This window comes from Ranitomeya imitator, chromosome 5, assembly GCF_032444005.1.
Source record: "Ranitomeya imitator isolate aRanImi1 chromosome 5, aRanImi1.pri, whole genome shotgun sequence".
Taxonomy (NCBI): Eukaryota; Metazoa; Chordata; class Amphibia; order Anura; family Dendrobatidae; genus Ranitomeya; species Ranitomeya imitator.
Genome location: NC_091286.1, coordinates 712,404,802 through 712,427,197, shown reverse-complemented (window position 1 = coordinate 712,427,197; position 22,396 = coordinate 712,404,802). Strand labels below are relative to the sequence as shown.

At 45.5% G+C, this 22,396-nt stretch overlaps 1 protein-coding gene across 1 annotated transcript in view; it reads left to right on the top strand.

Moving 5' to 3' along the window:
* The first annotated feature begins 7,257 nt into the window (after positions 1–7,257).
* Positions 7,258–22,396, top strand: part of LOC138638939 (oocyte zinc finger protein XlCOF7.1-like) — a 32,243-nt gene continuing 17,104 nt past the window's right edge. The window contains exon 1 of the mRNA XM_069728697.1: positions 7,258–7,647. The gene's annotated coding sequence lies outside the window, so the exon portion shown is untranslated. The remainder of the gene's footprint in view (positions 7,648–22,396) is intronic.

Sequence of the window (22,396 nt, the reverse complement as noted above, 5' to 3'; positions counted from 1 at the left end):
AATTCCATTCGAGGCGTTTACAGTATGCAATTTTACATGAAGAAGAAAAATTTCATGGTCGTTTAAATGTTAAGATTTCCCTTTCAAATGAAGTAATCCAATCTCTGAACTGGTGGCTAGAACCAAGAAACTTGGTTAGTGGGGTCCCCTGGGTAGTTAAACCCTCAAATATAATATATACGGATGCTAGTCCTACTGGCTGGGGAGCACATTTAAAAGACCACCTAGTCCAAGGATTATGGTCAGTCACGGAGTCAGACGACTCTTCTAATATAAGAGAGCTAAAAGCTATCTATCATGCTCTATCTAAATTCCTTCCGCAGCTACACGGGACACATACCAGAATTCTGTCAGACAACATGACATCAGTCGCTTATATCAATCATCAAGGAGGAACAAAATCGGGAACACTTATGTCTATAACAGAAGACATTCTAACTATAGCCTAAGAACATCTTCTGTCCCTGTCAGCGCTACAATGTCAGAGGAGTGGACAACTCAAGAGCAGACTTCCTCAGTCGTCATACCCTCCACCAAGGGGAGCGGGTCCTAAATCATCACATTTTCAAAATGATAACTATGAAATGGGGTACACCTCTCTTCGCCACAAGACACAACAGGCAATTAAAAAGGTTTGCTTCAATGTTCCGGGCCGACAATCCCAACATTCTCGATGCCCTTCAGACTCCTGGACCTTTCAGAAAGCATACGCTTTTCCTCCTCTGATTTTGCTACCAACAGTAATCAGGAAGATAAGGGAGGACCGGGCAAATATAATCCTGATTGCCCCATTTTGGCCAAAAAGACCATGGTTTTCCCTGCTCAGAGCCATGTCCATCTCGGATCCGTGGATCCTCCCGGAGGATCAGGATCTTCTTTTTCAGGGGCCCTTCAACCACCCTCATGTGAAGGGACTAAGGCTGACAGCCTGGAATTTGAGAGGCAGCTGTTAAGACTAAGAGGCTTCTCCGATAATGTAATTAATACCTTATTGACAAGTAGAAAAAAATCCACTACTGCCATATATGTGAGAGTGTGGAAGAAATTTCTAGATCTCTATCCATCAGCGTTGTCTAGTGAAATTCCCGTCTCCACTATTCTAGAGTTTCTTCAAAAAGGACGTGATCTAGGCCTTTCAGTTAGTACTCTGAAGGTACAAGTTTCTGCTCTAGGGGCCTTGTATAGTCACAATGTTGCGGGTAATAGATGGATAGCCAGATTTATTTCAGCTTGCCAGAGATCAGAGCCAGTTCAGATTCCCCAGATGCCTCCTTGGGATATTAATTTGGTCCTGGAAGCCTTAACAGGTCACCCATTTGAGCCTCTAGACTCAGCTCACATTTAAATATATTTCCCTTAAGACCGTTCTTCTTGTCGCGCTAGTATCGGAAAGAAGGGTAGGTGACATACAAGCGCTATCAGTAGATCCTCCCTTTATGTCAATTTTTCCAGATAGAATTGTCCTGAAGACAGACCCTTCCTACCTTCCTAAAATGTGTACAAAATTTCATAGATCTCAAGAGATCCTTCTTCCTTCTTTCTATAATAATCCTACAAACCAGGAGGAAGAGAAGTACCATACTTTAGATGTGAGAAGGGCTATAATAGCTTATCTGGATAGGACTAGCGCCTGGAGGAAGAGCAGGGCTCTCTTTGTTTCCTTCCAGGGTCAAAGAAAAGGATCTGGTGTTACGAAAGGCACATTATCCCGATGGATTCGGGAGGCGATATACCTGGCCTATTCGTCTAAAGGGGAGAATCCACCTGAGACTGTGAAGGCACATTCCACCCGGGCGATAGCATCATCCTGGGCAGAGCGAGCAGAGGTTCCTATTGAACTCATATGTAAGGTCGCAACCTGGTCTTCCCCTTCTACTTTCTATAGTCACTATAGATTAGATCTATCTGCCTCCACTGACTTGTGTTTCGGTAGATCTGTTCTTAATACGATAAGCCCCCCCCAAATAACTATCTCTGAAAGTCTCTCAGTGGGTGCTGTCGTGGCGAAGAGAAAACACCGGATTACGTACCGATAATGCTCTTTTATAGAGCCACGACAGCACCCCTTCACTTCCCTCCCATTTATATATATTAGTGTACATATGAGCACTGTTAAGGGTGGTGGATTCTTGTAATTATACGTAGTTATGTTAAAATAAATTATGATCTAGAATTACCTACTAAAACTGGTGGGCGGTTCCTCGCAATCTCTGTAATCCAAACTGTGGGAGCGAGGGGGACCGCCCCTTTTATCTCTCCGTAGGGTTTCCTGTTCCTAGGGGCGGATCCCCTCTCTGTGGGTGCTGTCGTGGCTCTATAAAAGAGCATTACCGGTACGTAATCCGGTGTTCCATGCAGGACAATTCTCCATCACATGCCTCCAACTACTCCACAGCGTGACTGGCCAGTAAAGGTCTCAAAGAAGAAAAAATAATGACATGGCCCCCTTGTTCACCTGATCTGAACCCCATAGAGAACCTGTGGTCCCTCATAAAATGTGAGATCTACAGTCCACCTCTCGGAACAGTGTCTGGGAGGCTGTGATGGCTGCTGCACGCAATGTTGATCGTAAGCAGATCAAGCAACTGACAATCTACGGATGGAAGGCTGTTGAGTGTCATCATAAAGAAAGGTGGCTATATTGGTCACTAATTTTTTGAGTTTTGTTGTTGCATGTCAGAAATGTTTATTTCTAAATTTTGTGCAGTTATATTGGTTTATCTGGTGAAAATAAACAAGAGATGGGAATATACTTGGTTTTTATTAAGTTGCCTAATAATTCTGCACAGTAATAGTTACCTGCAAAAACAGATATCCTCCTAAGATAGCCAAATCTAAAAAAGAAAAAAAAAAAAAAAAAACCCAACTTCCAAAAATATTAAGCTCTGATATGAGTCTTTTTGGTTGATTGAGAACATAGTTGCTGATCAATAATAAAAATAATCTTCTAAAATACAACTTGCCTAATAATTCTACACACAGTGTATGTAAACCTCTCGGCCGTCACTGCCAGAGTTCCTTACTAACACACTACGGTATGCTGCCACCAGTTCCTCGTTAGACATAAGCATCGTCTGACAACAGGCTTATATGGGGTCCGAAACCAACCCGGGTCGCGTAAAATAGCCAACCGAGAGTGTGGAATCGAGATAAAAGATCAGCCTAAGATTAATTTTATATTTACTCTTCGAAAGGCGCACTAGAAAGAAACAGGATTGATACATAATAGTATACAGTCAGGAGTGCAGTACAAGGGTAGGGTACAGATAGATTACAGTTACCGTGTGATGTAGCATGTGACCACAGGGAGGCATTGACGGATCACAGGTCCAAATCTTTGTTACGTGATTCTCTGCCCGAGTCAGCGAAGTCCAAAATTAAGAGCTTGAACTGGAGAGAAGAAAGACAAACCCAAAAAATGGTGCGCACATCCACATAACAACAGCTAATAGCTACAAATAGAAATCTTTATTTTGACACCTGAGACACAGCAAATGTTAAAATCACTTAAAGAACATGGCAGATAAACCACAACCTGAATGTGGAATAGTGTGGGACATAATAAACAAGCAGAAGGACCAGGGAATCAAAAGCACAGATGTTATAAATGAGCCGCACGATATCCACAGTACAGCATGCAAAGCAAAACAGACACATTCACAAAATGGGGTCTGATGAAGATTAGAGAACATGTGGACAACAAGTGTAATGAATAACCTCAAGTAGCATGCTCCCAATAGTATTAACCCAAAATAGCCGCCCTTGCTCTGGGCATATGTGAGATGTAATGTGAACAGTGGCTTTAGATCCAGACCACAAGGCGTGCGTCTATCTCCAGGTCTGGAAAACCTGGTCAGATGTAGATGGTAAAAAATCCCCCAAACTCTATGATGTATACAACCTGTGGTGTATAATCTGAAGGTGCCAGAGAATGCAAAAGGGACGGTAGCTGTCTGATGTCACGGCCGCCGGGTCGTTCAAGAGAGGCTCATGTATAGAGCCGAAGTAAAAGTCCCAGTGAGAAAGGGGGGGTGGGGAAAGCCCACGCGTATCGCTGCTGTGATCAGCTTCATCAGGGGAAGTTGTCACAGGTGCCTATGTCAGAAAATAAATAGGTGAAGTACCGTATTTGTCAAACTATAAGACGCACTTTTTTCCTCCCAAAATGTGGAGGAAAATGGGGGGGTGCGTCTTACATTCTGGATATATTGGCTCTGGCTGTCGTGGGGAGATGGGGGAGTGGTATCGAAGGAACAGCGGGTCACAGAGGCAGGAGCCAGTGGCTGCGACTAACTCCTGAGCCAGTGGCTGCGACTAACTCCTGTGCCCGCTGTTAAAAAGAATTCAATATCCCTCCTCAACGCAGATACAAAGCTTTGGGCAAAACTCCTAGCGACCAGATTGGGTAACATCCTCCCTAGACTGATTCGCTCGGACCAGGCGGGTTTTATACGAGGGAGGGCGGGCAGGGATAATTCAACTAAAGTTCTCCAATCCATAATGTATGCTAGAAAGCGGAATCTGCCACTGACTCTTTTATCTACTGACGCCGAGAAGGCTTTTGATAGAGTGAGTTGGAGATACATGGAGAGGGTCTTGCATCGGTTTGGCTTTCCTCCTCAGTTTATTACAGCTGTTTTTTCCTTGTATTCCCTTCCCACCGCCAGGGTCCGAGTGAACGGTATACTATCAGACGCTTTTAATATCAGTAATGGTACCAGGCAGGGGTGCCCCTTGTCCCCTTCTTTGTTTATACTAGTTATCGAAACACTGATTCAGAGAATTAGACAGGAGGTCCAGGTCAGGGGATTGCAGATAGGTAGTATGGAAATAAAAACTTTAGCATTCGCAGATGATCTGCTTTTCCTCATCACTAATCCTTTTAAAGCATTCCCTATTATCCTCAATATACTTAATCAGTTTGGTAAATTATCAAATTTTAAAATTAACTACTCTAAATCGGAGACTCTCAATATTACCTTATCAAACTTTCAGCTATCTAATTTACGTAAAATAACCCCCTTCTCTTGGTACGCTTCCTCCATAAAATATTTGGGAGTCTGGGTTACCAGGGATCCCATGGACTTGTTCAGTTCTAACTTTTCTCCCTTACTAAAGAAATTAGATACGTTGATGACATCTTACAGCTTACCCACTTTATCGTGGATAGGACGTATCAACGTATTCAAAGCGTACCTGATGCCTATACTACTATTTCATGAGTATGGTCCCCATTCGTCTCCCCCTTACTTTCTTCAAAAAAATTAGGTCCTTAATATCTAAATTCATATGGAGAAACAAACCAGCTAGGCTTCCCTTCAAATTGTTAACATACCCCACTTCATGCGGAGGGTTGGGAGTCCCGGACCCTTATATCTATTATAAAGCTATACACTTAAGTAGATGGCTGAGAATCGTACTTGGCTTTGAGAGGGGTACACTAGACTTGATAGATATGGCCCTACTAGGCAATGGGGGGGATCCCACTCTTATGGTCACATTCAAAACCGTGGGCTTCGCTTGGTCTGGATGATATAACCTTAGCAACTCTGCATACCAGACGCTCCCTATTGAATGAATTGCCACCGGAGTCGTTTCCTTCTTCACTAACCCCTATTGCAGTCATCCCCTATCTAGTCAATCCTAACTTTAAGGATTCGTATAACTTATGGTCGAAACTTCCAATGGACTCTCTTACTAACTTTTATGATGGAAAAACCCTTAAAAATGATAGCTGGCCTAGTAATGCTCTAACCTCTCCAAAAAACTTCCTTCAAAAACACCATACTATACGTATTCTAACGCAATTCAGAAAACAATTCCCACACAAGTCTAACTGGTCGTGGTTGGATCTCATGCTCAAAACAGGACCAGCTAGATATAAAGTAATATCTCGTATATACTCCCGACTTATTACCCCTCCTCAATACTCTAAGCCCTCTTTTATTTACTCCTGGGAATCTGAATTTAATGTTATTTTTACAGACGATCAGATCTCCAAGATGTTGAGGTTTGCCCGTGGTTTTTCCTGTTGTATCCTATTACAGGAAAACTCATACAAGGTGCTAACCAGATGGCATATGACCCCGGTAAAGCTCCACCATCTGGGTCTATCAGACTCAGACTTATGTTGGCGATGCCAAGCCGCCCAAGGAAACCATGGACACATATTTTGGGAATGTTCTCAGATTAGAAATTTTTGGGGGGGAATAAACTCCACGCTTAAAGAGCTAAAACTAATCAAAACCAATTTGTTGGCCTCTGAGGCCATTCTCTCGTGCCCATCGAACAACTTCAGACCATCGAGGCATGGCCTTCTTCCATTGTTGCTTAGTGCTGCAAAGCACTTGATAACTCTTCATTGGAGGAGCGTGACCCCTCCAACGATGGGTGAGTGGTTTAACAAAATTGACCATATCCACAGACTAGAGGAACTCTCAAGTTGAGAAACATATTCTCATGATTTTGTTGCTGATTGGCTCCCCTGGAAATCATTTAGATCCAGTGCGCCTTAATATTGTTCCTTACTTGTCTCTGCCCCTTCGCAAACTCCATGATATCTGTCAGTCTACTTTAGAGTGATGTCTTCACGTGTACTTGAAATGTTATGTTTATTGTTCCTTTCCCTCCCCCCATTTCCCTCCTTGTCTTTCCCCCTCAGCCTCACCCCCTTGCCCTAACCTTCCTACCCCTCTCCACCCCTCCCCCTTTCCTATCCTTCCCAAAGGATGGTACTCTTGGTTTGTTTAATGCCATTAATGTAATGGACATGATTTATTTACGCTAATATAAACTGTGCGATTGTTCTTTGCCTTTACTTTAAATAAAGAATTTAAAAAAAAAAAAAAAAAAAAAGAATTCAATATGCACTGCATTCCACCCACACTGGCGTGGAATGCAGTGCATATTCACTTCTTCCTGGTATGATTGATTGGCCCCATCCCTTTGCTGGTATGATTGGCCCCATCCCAGTCCTGGAATCCATGGCCCCTTCAGAAAAGAGTAAAAAATACAAACATTTACTCTTATCTTCCTCCGCTCCTTCGCAGTCCCAGTGTCCTGCTCCTGTGCCAGCAGCTGATTAATGCTTGTAAGCAGCACATAGCAGGGACGTCATGCACTGCTCACAAGCAGAGCGCAGCTGCCGGAATACTCAACGAGTGTTCATCGCAGAGAGCAGTTGTCACGTTAATGTATAAACTGGTGTATAAGTTTCCCTTGCTATCACACACACACTCTGCATGTGCCCCCCCCCTTGTAGCCCACTGCACTAGGGATATCTGTCCCTGGCTCTTGTGACTTGAAACTCCCCTCTGCTCTCTTCCCCCTCCTCTTCCTCCAAGCCAGGAATGTTAATTAGCCAGGAGTGTGTGCAAGTTTCTTTTGTCTAAACCCATGTGCTTGCTGTAAAGGGGGGAGAATTTAAATAAGCCATAATACACCGCCAGTGTATGATAGAGATATGCCAGAAACATATTCAGAACGTGCGTTAATAGAGCTTCAATGCGGCACTGGTCGCTAAACTTTGGCACCAAGAGAACCAGAGAAATGGATTTCTCCTAAACAGAGTGGAATAGCGAGACCTATGAACTGGAATATCTGGCTCCGCCTACCAGCATGGTTGGCCTGAAATGATCTAAGCAGAATGTGAGTGTTAATCTTCTTTAATCACTTTTTTTTTATAATTGCTTGTACATGCTATAAATTGTCTCATATTGTAAAATCTTTATATACTCTTGTAAACACTGCCTAATCTTTTATGGAGTAACATATAATATGTACTAGCTTTGTTTTCCTTGCTCTAAAACGTACCCCAAGTCCTCATAAGTTAATTACGCTACTAATTTGGGTTGGCTAAAACCCCTCTGTGGAGAAATGTGAGCTGGTGGCAGCGAAGTGTGTTCTGGGCTAAGTGGGTACAGCTGGCAACGACTGAATGGGGTTTATAAGCTACTAGATTGTGGCCTGTTTCTAACGCATCGGGTATTCTAGAATATGCATGTCCCCGTAGTATATGGACAATGATGATTCCAGAATTCGCGGCAGACTGTGCCCGTCGCTGATTGGTCGAGGCAACCTTTATGACATCATCGTCGCCATGGCAACCATTATGACATCATTGTCGCTGATTGGTCGAGGCCTCGACCAATCAGAGACGCGGGAAGTCTACGTCCTTTATGACATCATCGTCGCTGTGCCCGTCACTGATTGGTCGAGGCCGCCAGGCCAGACAGACAGGACAGACAGAAAGACAGACAGACGGAAAAACCCTTAGACAATTATATATATATATATAGATTGTCTGGCTGTGGCCTGAGCATTTATAATTCCCTCGCTGCAGCGTGCCTGCTAGCCAGTCCACAGTGAAACGGCCCGTCCGGCGACTAATTATCCTAGGTGTAGTTCCCTGACTGACCTGAGGGTAAGGGGGGGGGGGCGCCGGAGAGCTGCAAGTTCCGAAGCGGAACTGGAAAGCGGGATATAAATAAATCCTTGCAGTTCGTGATATTGTAGCAGCAGTGGGATAACTAAAATAAGCCCCTGCTGTAAATTGATAGCTCAATAACCTGGTTTATGTTTTCATCACATTGTAGCAGTGGAGGGATAACTAAGATAAGCCCCCCTGCACATGTGATAGCCGTGTGCTGGCCAAAGGTCACCCCCCGATTCGTGACAGCAGTGAGTATCCATTCCTCTTCAGTAGCACGCAGTGTCAGCCGACTGCTTCCTGCTGCCGGCAGTCACGTGTGCCGATACTTAAGAGAAATGAATATTCAGAATATTCATTTGTATTAAGTATCTGCACATGTGACCGCCGGCAGCAGCAGGAAGCAGGCGGCATAAAGTGCGTGCTGATGAAGAGGAATGGATACTCGCTGCGATCTCCGATCAACACCCGGTGAGTATTCCGGCAGCTGTGCTCTGCTTGTGAGTAGCCCATGACGTCCCTGCTATGCGCTGCTTACAAGCATTAATCAGCTGCTGGCATCGGAGCAGGACGCTGCGAATGAGCGGAGGAAGGTAAGAGTAATGGTTTGTTTGTTTGTTTTTTTAACTTTTCTGATGGGGCCAATCATACCAGGAACTGGATGGGGCCAGTCAATCATACCAGAATAAGAATGGGGCCATGCACACAAGGATGGGGATGAGGGGACCATATTTACCAGGATAGGTGATCTTAAGTCCAGAATTAACCATATTTTGTGCTTCAGTTTTTTTTTTCCTAATTTTCCTCTTAAAACCTAGGTGCATCTTATAGTTCAGTTCGTCTTTTAACCTGAAAAATACTGTAATCAGAGATAACACATTACCGGTGTGATGGAGCAGAAGGAGGGAGGCAGCCGCTCTGAAGAGCAATGATACCAATGAGACTGCACTGGGGCCATGGCACATAGCAGCCACAAATGAAGCAGAGAGGCAGCAGTGGAAAAGCAAAGATCAAAAAAAGGAAAGCGCATGCGCTGGTACCAGCGTAGACGACACCTCCAAAAGGAGTATAAATCAGTGCGCCTGAGCAGAAGCTAAACATAAAGATACAAATTAGATGGCCGTCTGCATGAGTAAAATACATAACTTACAGAATATATAAGAGAGATATTATAATAAACATAAATGCTGTATTCAATATGTGAATGATGACTAAACGGAAAGGGGCATGAAACAAATGTGAGGTAAAGTGGACACATCTAGATGGAAGGAAAGATGGCCAAACAGACCTATGCTAGTATCTGCCCGAATGGTGGAGAGGACAGAGGCGGTATGTGTGGAGAGAAGACATTTATATATTACATAGTATATACCTGAATGGTGGAGAGGACAGAGGCGGTATGTGTGGAGAGAAGACATTTATGGATTACATAGTATGTACCTGAATGGTGGAGAGGACAGAGGCGGTATGTGCGGAGAGAAGACATTTATGGATTACATAGTATGTACCTGAATGGTGGAGAGGACAGAGGTAGTATGTGTGGAGAGGAGACATTTATGGATTACATAGTATATACCTGAATGGTGGAGAGGACAGAGGCGGTATGTGTGGAGAGAAGACATTTATGGATTATATAGTATGTACCTGAATGGTGGAGAGGACAGAGGTGGTATGTGTGGAGAGAAGACATTTATGGATTACATAGTATCTGCCTGAATGGTGGAGAGGACAGAGGCAGTATGTGTGGAGAGAAGGCACCCAAGCTGGGTGACAGTTAGGAAGCGGGGTAGAGGGATGAGTGCCAGGGAGGCTAGTCCTGATCTGGAACACCCCAATAAGTTTGCTAAGTTGGCAGATGAGGGGGGTGCCAGTACAGGGGTAGCACTGCTGCAGCCAGGCATGTCCTCTGAAAACCGGAGGAGTGACTGCTCCAGTAAGGAGGGAAATAGGAGAGCAGGGCAGGCCAGACCGGTGCTGGTAGTGGGGGACTTCATTATTAGGGGAACAGATAGGGCAATCTGTCACAAAGTCAGGGATCGTCGAACGGTGTGCTGCCTACCTGGGGCACGGGTCCGACACATCGCTGATCGGGTGGACAGATTACTGGGAGGGGCTGGTGAGGACCCAGCGGTCATGGTGCACATTGGCACAAATGACAAAGTTAGAGGTAGGTGGAAGGTCCTTAAAGATGATTTCAGGGAATTAGGCTGCAAGCTGAAAGCAAGGACCTCCAACGTGGTATTTTCCGAAATACTGCCGGTACCACGTGCCATGCCAGAGAGGCAACGGGAGATTAGGGAGGTTAATAAGTGGCTCAAGAATTGGTGTAGGAAGAAGGGGTTTGGGTTCCTGCAGAACTGGGCCGACTTCTCAGTTGGCTACAGGCTCTATGCTAGGGACGGGCTGCACCTCAATGGGGAGGGTGCAGCTGTGTTGGGGGAGAAAATGGCTAGAAGGTTGGAGGAGTGTTTAATCTAGGGATTGGGGGGGAGGGTATTCATTTTATAGGAGGGGAAGATAGTGCAGATAGAGACCTGGGTACAAATAAGGAAGATGGGGGTGGCGGTGGCATGGGGTGTGTGGTTAGAACGGTTAATAATTTAAGAAAGAATATGGGTGCAGAGAGATGCATAAAATGTATGTATACTAATGCCAGAAGCCTCGCCAACAAAATGGACGAATTAGAACTAATGTTGTTGGAGCATAATTATGACATGGGGATATCTGAGACGTGGCTGGACGAGAGCCATGACTGAGCTGTTAACTTGCAGGGCTATAGCCTGTTCAGAAATGACCGTACAGATATGCGAGGGGGAGGGGTGTGTCTATATGTAAAATCGTCCTTAAAACCCATCCTGCGTGATAATATAGGTGAATTTAATGAAAATGTAGAATCTCTGTGGGTGGAGATAAGGGGAGGGGGAAAAAAATAAATTACTGATAGGGGTTTGTTATAAATCTCCAAAAATAACGGAAGCAATGGAGAATATCCTCGTAAAGCAAATAGATGAAGCTGCGACTCAAAGAGAAGTCATTATTATGGGGGACTTCAACTACCCTGAGATAGTTTGGGGAACGGAAACCTGCAGTTCCAGCAAAGGTAATCGGTTTTTGACAACTATGAGAGACAATTACCTCTGACAACTGGTTCAGGACCCAACAAGAAGGGGGCACTGCTAGACCTAGGGTTGGGGGTCACTTGGGTAATAGCGATCACAAAATAATAAGTTTTCATGTATCCTTTAAAAAGATGTGTAGTAGAGGGGTTACACGGACACTAAACTTCAGGAGGGCAAATTTCCAACGGATGAGCGAGGATCTTGGTGCAATTAACTGGGACGATCTCCTGAGACACAAAAATACATAAAGAAAATGGGAGACGTTTATTAACATCCTGGATAGGACCTGTGCACAGTATATACCGTATGGGAATAAACATACTAGAAATAGGAGGAAACCAATATGGCTAAATAGAGCTGTAAGGGGTGCAATAAGGGACAAAAAGAAATAATATAGAGAATTAAAGGAAGTAGGTAGTGATGAGGCATTAAATAAATGCAGAAAATTAAATAAATTCTGTAAAAAGCAAATCAAGGCAGCAAAGATTGAGACAGAGACTCATTGCCAGAGAGAGTACCGTATATACTCGAGTATAAGCCGAGATTTTCAGCCCAAATTTTTGGGCTGAAAGTGCCCCTCTTGGCTTATACTCGAGTCAAGGTGGGTGGCAGGGTCGGCGGGTGAGGGCGCTGAGGCATACTTACCTAGTCCTGGCGATCCTGACGCTCCCCCTGCCGTCCCACGGTCTTCTGTGCTGCAACGTCTTCCCCTCTTCAGCGGTCACGTGGGACCGCTCATTAAAAAAATGAATAGGCGGCTCCACCTCCCATGGGTGGAGCCGCGTATTCATTTCTCTAATCAGCGGTGCCGGTGACCGCTGATAGAGAAAGAGGCTGCGGCACTGAAGACCAGGCAGAGGGAGCGTCAGGATCGCTGGGACTAGGTAAGTATTTTATAGTCACCTGTCTGCGTTCCAGCCGCCGGGCGTCGCTCCATCTTCCCGGCGCCTCCATATTCCCGGCGTCTCTCCGCTCTGACTGTTCAGGTCAGAGGGCGCGATGACACATATAGTGTGCGCGGCGCCCTCTGCCTGATCAGTCAGAGCAGAGACGCCGGGAAGATGGAGGCGCCGGGACCGGACGCTGGGAGCTGCAAGCAAGAGAGGTGAGTATATGTTTTTTTTTTTTTTATTGCAGCAGCGACAATGGCAGCGCATCTATGGGGAAATATGAACGGTGCAGAGCACTATATGGGGCACAGCTATGGGGCACAATGAACGGTGCAGAGCACTGTATATGGGGCACAGCTATGGGGCACAATGAACGGTGCAGAGCATTGTATATGAGGCACAGCTATGGGGCACAATGAACGGTGCAGAGCACTGTATATGGGGCACAGCTATGGGGCATATTGAACGGTGCAGAGCACTGTATATGGGGCACAGCTATGGGGCACAATGAACGGTGCAGAGCACTATATGGGGCACAGCTATGGGGCACAATGAACGGTGCAGAGCACTGTATATGGGGCACAGCTATGGGGCAATAATGAACGGGGCCGAGCACAGTATGGGGCACAGATATGGGACAAAATGAACGGTGCAGAGCACAGTATGGGGCACAGCTATGGGGCACAATGAACGGTGCAGAGCACTGTATATGGGGGCACAGCTATGGGGCAATAATGAACGGGGCCGAGCACAGTATGGGGCACAGCTATGGGGCAATAATGAACGGTGCCGAGCACAGTATGGGGCACAGCTATGGGACAAAATGAACGGTGCAGAGCACTATACGGGGCACAGCTATGGGACAAAATGAACGGTGCAGAGCACTATATGGGGCACAGCTATGGGGAAATATGAACGGTGCAGAGCATTATATGGCACAGCTATGGGGAAATAATGATCTATTTTTATTTTTGAAATTCACCGGTAAATGCTGCATTTCCACCCTAGGCTTATACTCGAGTCAATAAGTTTTCCCAGTTTTTTGTGGAAAAATTAGGGGGGTCGGCTTATACTTGGGTCGGCTTATACTCGAGTATATACGGTAAAAATAATCCTAAAATATTCTTTAACTACATAAATAGTAAGAAACTAAAAAATGATAGTGTTGGCCCCCTTAAAAATAGTCTGGGTGAAATGGTGGATGAGGATGAGGAAAAAGCCAATATGCTAAATGACTTTTTTTCATCAGTATTTACACAAGAAAATCCCATGGCGACAAAATGACTAGTGATAAAAATTCCCAATTAAATGTCACCTGCTTAACCCAGCAGGAAGTGCGACGGCGTCTAAAAATCACTAAAATTGACAAATCTCCGGGCCCGGATGGGATACACCCTCGAGTACTGCAGGAATTAAGTACAGTCATTGATAGACCATTATTATTAATCTTTAAAGACTCCCTAATAACAGGGTCTGTACCACAGGACTAGCGTATAGCAAATGTGGTGCCAATATTCAAAAAGGGGACAAAAACTGAACTCGGAAATTATCGGCCAGTAAGCTTCACCTCTACTGTGGGTAAAATCCTTGAGGGCATTCTAAGGGATGCTATACTGGAGTATCTGAAGAGGAATAACCTCATGACCCAGTATCAGCACGGGTTTAATAGGGACCGTTCATGTCAGACTGATCAGTTTCTATGAAGAGGTAAGTTCCGGACTGGACCAAGGGAACCCAGTGGATGTAGTGTATATGGACTTTTCAAAAGCTTTTGATACGGTGCCACACAAAAGGTTGATACATAAAATGAGAATAATGGGGATAGGGGAAAATATGTGCAAGTGGGTTGAGAGCTGGCTCAGGGATAGGAAACAAAGGGTGGTTATTAATGGAGCACACTCGGACTGGGTAGCGGTTAGCAGTGGGGTACCACAGGGGTCAGTATTGGGCCCTCTTCTTTTTAACATATTTATTAATGACCTTGTAGGGGGTATTCAGAGTAGAAGTTCAATATTTGCAGATGACACTAAACTCTGCAGGGTAATCAATACAGAGGAGGACAATTTTATATTACAGGATGATTTATGTAAACTAGAAGCTTGGGCTGATAAATGGCAAATGAGCTTTAATGGGGATAAATGTAAGGTCATGCACTTGGGTAGAAGTAATAAGATGTATAATTATGTGCTTAATTCTAAAACTCTGGGCAAAACCGTCAATGAAAAAGACCTGGGTGTATGGGTGGATGACAAACTCATATTCAGTGGCCAGTGTCAGGCAGCTGCTACAAAGGCAAATAAAATAATGGGATGCATTAAAAGAGGCATAGATGCTCATGAGGAGAGCATAATTTTACCTCTATACAAGTCACTAGTTGGACCACACTTAGAATACTGTGCACAGTTCTGGTCTCCAGTGTATAAGGCTGGGTTCCCATTGCGTTAATGGGACCGCGCTAACGGACAGCGTTGCACGGCGAAATTAACGCCGTGCAACGCGTCCGTTAGCGCGCCCATTCACGGCAATGGGAACGCGCTTCACTAGCGCGTGCCATGTTCGGCACGCGCTAGCAAAGCGCCGGTGTTTTCTGGCGCGCCGCGGACGCTGCTTGCAGCGTCCGAGGCGCGCCCGCGGTCAGTTCCCCGCTCTCGCAGATCGGAGATCTGCGAGAGCGGGGATGTTACCGCGACCCCTTTATATCACATTGCGTTAGCGCAATCCGCTAGCGCTAGGCGCTAAACGGATTGCACTAACGCAATCTGAACCTAGCCTAAGAAAGACATAGCTGAACTAGAGCGGGTGCAGAGAAGAGCGACCAGGGTTATTAGAGGACTGGGGGGTCTGCAATACCAAGATAGGTTATTACACTTGGGGCTATTTAGTTTGGAAAAACGAAGATTAAGGGGTGATCTTATGTTAATGTATAAATATATGAAGGGACAGTACAAAGACCTTTCTGATGATCTTTTTAATCATAGACCTGAAACCGGGACAAGGGGGCATCCTCTGCGTTTGGAGGAAAAAAGGTTTAAGCATAATAACAGACGAGGATTCTTTACTGTAAGAGCAGTGAGACTATGGAACTCTCTGCCGTATGATGTTGTAATGAGTGATTCGTTAGTTAAATTTAAGAGGGGACTGGTGTCAGGATTCCCCTGACTGCTGCCCCCAATTTGTCACGATTCACACCGTGACCGTCACCCCTGCGTCACGGGTCGGGGTGACTTTAGGCCAACAGACGGCTATCACATGTGCAGGGGGGCTTATCTTAGTTATCCCTCCACTGCTAACAATGTGATGAAAAAACACCCACAAGGCTATTGACCTCTTAGTTTCCAGCTGGGGCTTATTTTAGGTATCCTGTTGTGACCTGGTGGTTAAGACAAGAATGGACCTGATGGTCAAGAGCACCCGGAAAGACCTGATAGCTACAAAAATACAGGACAAGCTCTGGGAAGTGGAAACTCTGCTGACCGCAATCCCTAATCCTATCAGACACACTAGAAATAGCCGTGGATTGCTCCTAACGCTCCCTATGCAACTCGACACAGCCTAAGAAACTAGCTAGCCCTAAAGATAGGAAAATAAAGCCTACCTTGCCTCAGAGAAATTCCCCAAAGGAAAAGGCAGCCCCCCACATATAATGACTGTGAGTAAGATGAAATCACAAACACAGAGATGAAATAGATATAGCAAAGTGAGGCCCGACTTACTGAACAGACTGAGGATAGAAAAGGTCAGCACAAAAACCTACAAAAAGCCACGCAGAGAGTGCAGGGAAAAAAAAAAAACCTTCCACACCGACTCACGGTGCGGAGGCGCCCCTCTGCGTCCCAGAGCTTCCAGCAAGCAAGGCAATATTCACAATAGCAAGCTGGACAGAAAAAATAGCAAACAAGAAAATAGCAAAGAGGAACTTAGCTTCTGCTGGAAATAACAGGTAACCAGAACGATCCAGGAGCGAACTAGACCAATAGTACAACATTGACAGCTGGCATGGGGCAAAGATCCAAGTGGAGTTAAATAGAGCAGCCCACTAACGACTTAGCCTCGTCACCTGTGGAAGGAAACTCAGAAACACCCACAGCCACCAGAGGAAGTCCATGGACAGAACCAGCCGAAGTACCATTCATGACCACAGGAGGGAGCCCGACAACAGAATTCACAACAGTATCCCACTGCTTTTCAATATACCACAAACTGCAGGGATTTATGTATATCCCGCTTACAGTTCCACTTAACACTTGCAGCTCTCTGGCGCCCCCCTTACTCTCAGGTCAGATTAGGTACTGCACCCTGGGTAATTGGTCGCCCGACAGGCTGCCTGCTATGTACTGGCTATTGGGCACGCTGCAGCGATGCGATAAACTACTCCCACTCAGGCAGGAACAATAATTATCAACGCCGCAGTCGCTACAACATAATCCAAAAGTCAGCACACTATCGCTGCCACCAGCTTCGATTAAACGGGTCCGAAGCTAACCCAACACAACAGTAGCGTATTTCCCTTCAGAAGACTTAGGGTACGGTTTTTAGAGCATGGAGAATGAACTAACATATAATATTATATCCCATAAAAATTAGGCAGTGCTTTATCAAAAATATTTTATAAAGATGTTACAAATGAGACAATTGCAAATATGTACAAGGGTAATTATGAAATAAACAGGGATTAAATGAGAAAAGGTAACACATGTTCAAAGCATGGCAGGTAACCATACGTCCCAGTTCATTGGACGTGCGCAGGGCTCTTCCAGGAGAAGAAGCAAGCAAGCAGGAAGAAGAAGACTGAGCTGAGAGCCTGCCACAAACTTAAGACCTGCAGCTAGTGACATCACAGAAAGGCTGGCTTATCCAGACCCTCCTCTCTCTACATTCTGTCTAAACTTTAAACTATTCTCTCTAATTTCTATAACTTCGCTACAAAACATGTCATAGTCATAACAAACCCATAATTCATCTCGGATTAACGTGGGCATTCTAATGAGATCAAATATGTCCTATCTGGGATACATATTTACAGAGAAATCCCTACTTCTTTACCAGATGGAGTTAGAAGCCCGTGTTTCGTGGGATGGGTAGGTCCACCAAGTGCGACCAAGGATATATATTTTCGTGTTCGTAACGTAAACATTGTGCATAATATCTTACAAAAACAAAACAAAGAACTTTCATGAATCCTTGAAGTTTCTAGTTCACTTATAGCTGGACAAGAGCTTACACGGCAGGAAATGCCGGTCGTAAGTACCTTTCGGCCATAAAACTCCCCCCAGTACATTGGCAAAGCAGCTCTTGGCTGAGTAAAAGGGAAGGGGGGCTTGTTAGCCCACCGCCTTGAGCAAGAGAGCTACTTATATGATATTTCATACCATATCGTGACAACTGGATACCTTTCTGGAAAAGTATAATGTTACAGGGTATATACACTAGATTCCTTGATAGGGTGTTGATCCAGGGAACTAGTCTGACTGCCGTATGTGGAGTCGGGAAGGAATTTTTTTCCCCAATGTGGAGCTTACTCTTTGCCACATGGGTTTTGTTTGCCTTCCTCTGGATCAACATGTTAGGGCATGTTAGGTTAGGCTATGGGTTGAACTAGATGGACTTATAGTCTTCCTTCAACCTTAATAACTATGTAACTATGTAACATAGTATCTGTCCGAATGGTGGAGAGGACAGAGGCAGTATGTGTGGAGAGAAGGCAACTGGGATCCGTTGAAGCGTTCCAGAGTTACAACCTCATAAAGGGACAGTGGTCCGAATTGTAAAAATTGGCCCGGTCCATAACGTGCAAACCACCCTTGGGGGGTAAAGGGGTTAAAATATTGTGGGAACTTATGCTTTACACCTCTGTTCTAAACTGTCCACTTTATCTATTTTCATTATTTTGCTATTTTTTTCAGTGCAAAAATATTTTTCTAAATAAACTTTGTTACCCTTTATCTGGGATGTATTTGCTCTATGGTTATTAATATTTATTATTATAGCGCCATTTATTCCATGGCGCTTTACATGTGAGGATGGGTATACATAATAAAAACAAGTACAACTATTTGGGTATTTCCTGAAGGAGCTACAGATAGTGCTTTGGAATGGTACCCGGGCTGCCCCTGCAAGACTTTCACACTTGGGTGCCCCTCAAGCGGTCTGATTTGGTAGGCGGAGTCACTCTGGGTCTGACTTGGTGGGTTGGGTCAATCTGGGTCTGATTTTGTGGGCGGGGTAAATCTAGGTCTGATTCGGTGGGCGGGGTCACTCAGGGTCCGATTTTTGTGGGCTGGGCACCTCGGTCCGATTTGGTGGGCGGGGCACCTCAGGTGCCAATTTGGTGGGCGGGGTCTGTTGTGAATTCTGTGGCTGAATTCACTCCTGTGGTCACAAGTGGTACTGCAGCTTCTGAGCTTCCTCCCTCAGGTGTTCTGGTGAGCTCGTTGGCTGCTTTGTTATTTAACTCCACCTGATTCTGTCTTCCTTGCTCCTTGTCAATGTTCCAGTGTTGGATCTGAGCTTCTGGATCTTTCCTGTGGCCTGCTGCTCTGCTTAGATAAGTGCTTCTTTGCTTTTGTTGCTATTTTTTCTGTCCAGCTTGTCTATTCGTTTTGCTGGAAGCTCTGAGACGCAAAGGGTGTACGCCGTGCTGTTAGTTCGGCACGGTGGGTCTTTTTGCCCCCTTTGCGTGGTTTTTTGCTTTAGGGTTTTTTGTAGACTGCAAAGTTCTCTTTGCTATCCTCGCTCTATCTAGAATATCGGGCCTCACTTTGCTGAATCTATTGCATCCCTACGTTTTGTCTTTTCATCTTACTCACAGTCATTATATGTGGGGGGCTGCCTTTTCCTTTGGGGTATTTCTCTGAGGCAAGCCAGGCTTGTTTTTCTATCTTCAGGCTAGTCAGTTTTCTCAGGCTGTGCCGAGTTGCATAGGTAGTGTCAGGCGCAATCCACAGCTGCCTTTAGTTGTGTTTAGGATAGGTTCAGGGATTGCGGTCTACAGAGATTCCACGTCTCAGAGCTCGTTCTATTGTTTTTGGGTTACTGTCAGATCACTGTATGTGCTCTGATTGCTGGCACACTGTGTCACTGGATTGCCTTCATAACAGGGGTCACTCTGGGTCCGATTTTGTGGGCGGGGCACCTCAGGGTCTGATTTGGTGAGCGGGGTCACCCTTGTGGGTCACTTTGACCTTCGGGAGTCCCCGAGGCCACTTTCAACTTAAAACTGCCCGGGGTCCCTTAGAGGCCTTAAAACTGCCCGGGGATCCTTAACCCCTTCAAGTCGTGGCCCTTCTTCGTTTTTGCGTTTTCATTTTTCACTTCCCTCCTTCCCAGAGCCATAACTTTTTTATTTTTCCGTCAATATGGCCATGTGAGGGCTTATTTTTTGCGGGAAAAGTTGTACTTTTGAACGACAGCATTGATTTTACCATGTCTTTTACTAGAAAACGGGGGAAAAAAATTCCAAGTGCGGTGAAATTGCAAAAAAAGTGCAATCCCACACTTGTTTTTTGCTTGGCTCTTTTGCTAGGTTCATTAAATGCTAAAACTGACCTGACATTATGATTCTCCAGGTCAGTACGAGTTCATAGACATCTAACATGACTAGGTTATTTTTTATCCAAGTGGTGAAAAAAATTCAAAACTTTGCTTAAAAAAAAAAAAAAGTGCCATTTTCCGATACTCGTAGCGTCTCCATTTTTCGTGATCTGGGGTCGGTTGAGGGCTTATTTTTTGCGTGCCGAGCTGACATTTTTAATGATACCATTTTGGTGCAGATACGTTCTTTTGATCGCCCGTTATTGCATTTTAATGCAATGTCACGGCGACCAAAAAACGTAATTCTGGCGTTTCTGATTTTTTTCTCGCTAGGCTGTTTAGCGATCAGGTTAATGCTTTTTTTTTATTGATAGATCGGGCGATTCTGAACGCGACGATACCAAATACGTGTAGGTTTTTTTTTTAAATTATTTTATTTAGGATGGGGCGAAAGGGGGGTGATTTAAACTTTTTATATTTTTTATATTTTTTTTTTTACTTGTGCCATGCTTCAATAGCCTCCATGGGAGGCTAGAAGCTGACATAGTCTGATCGGCTCTACTACACAGCAGCGATCATCAGATCGCTGCTGTGTAGCTGAAATGCAGGTGTGCTGTGAGCGCCGACCACAGGGGGGCGCTCACAGCAGGCCGGCATCAGTAACCATAGAGGTCTCAAGGACCTCTATGGTTACCTTCCTGATGCATCGCCGACCCCCAATCATGAGACGCTGTCTGCGTTTGACAGCGGCATTTAACAGGCTAATAGCGGCGGGTGAATAGCGATTTCACCCGCTGCTATTGCGCGCACATGTCAGCTGTACAAAACAGCTGACATGTTGCGACTTTGATGTGGGCTCACCGCCGGAGCCCACATCAAAGGGGGTGACATGGCATGCGCAGTACTAGTACGGCGCATGTCGTGAAGGAGTTAAAGGCCTTGAAACTGCCCGAGGTCCCTTAGAGGCCTTAAAACTGCCTGGGGTCCCTTAGAGGCCTTAAAACTGCCTGGGGTCCTTTAGAGGCCTTAAAACTGCCCGGGGTTTCTTAGAGGCCTTGAAACTACCTGGGGTCCCTTTGGGGCCTTAAAACAGCCTGGGGTCCTTTAGGAGCTGCAATACTGCCTGGCATCCTTTAGGGGCCGCAATACTGCCTGGGGTCCCTTAGGGGGCGCAGTGGGCTTCTACATCCACTTAGGTGCATGTTCTCTTTCAGCGACATTAAGCTAGATTTGCATTTGTGCTGTGCTGTTCCTTTCACTTTAAGAGCTGATATTATCTGGCAAAACCCGTGTCCTGGTGGGGTCATGTAGAGTTCGTAGGCGTTGGCATAGTAACTGTGTCTGACTGCGCATTTCAATGAGTTAATCAGCCAGGTGGCAGTTATTTTGAAATTGCCTCAGAAATCAGCCCATTATACCCTATGGGAAAATGTCCCTATTGAAATGCATTGAGACAATGCATTCCAATAATGGGAAAACAATTTTCAAACGCAAATTACGCCAAAACTACAAATCCGATCGACACTAAAAATACTTAGCACACCTCTCGTGGACGCTGGCTTCGAAATGACGCCTCACTGGAGTCTGTGCGTGCAGCGGTTCGGGCCGGGTTCGTAAAAAAGCCTAATAATAATAAGAAGAAGAAGAAGTTAACTACGTTCGGATTACAATATAGTGCTTTGTCCCAAAGCACTATAATAATCTTAAACAATACAAGTCACAGCTGGTACAGGAGGAGAGAGGACCCTGCTTGCGAGGGCTCACAATCTACAAGGGTTTGTGTAATGTCCTATATGTAGTACTCCAGAGGATGAGGAGTCCATGGTTTTTCTGCCAGGAAGGAACTTTAACATTGGAGAATGGTGTTTCGATCCCGCATTAAGGACACGTACAGTGTTTGTATCATGAACTTGAATACAAATAATCCAGCATATCGTCTGTTCCACATAAAAGCTTTAAAGATAATCTGTCAGCAGTATTTTGTGATCTAAAGAGCAGACCTGGCTGTAATGGCGCTGCAATACTGATTACACTGATAGCTTTGGTGATGAAAACCTTCCTCTCCTCTCAGCATTGACTGGTCATTCAGACACTGTAGGGGCCGGGGAGTCACAGACCGGAGGCAGGCAGAGGGGCTGGGGAGTCACAGACCAAAGGCAGGCAGAGGGGCTGGGGAGTCACAGACCAAAGGCAGGCAGAGGGGCCGGGGAGTCACAGACCGAAGGCAGGAGTAGGCGCTGGGGATTACAGATTGGAGGCAGGCGGAGGGGCCGGGGAGTCACAGACCGGAGGCAGGCAGAGGGGCCGGGGAGTCACAGACCGGAGGCAGGCAGAGGGGCTGGGGAGTCACAGACCGAAGGCAGGAGTAGGCGCTGGGGATTACAGATTGGAGGCAGGCGGAGGGGCCGGGGAGTCACAGACCAGAGGCA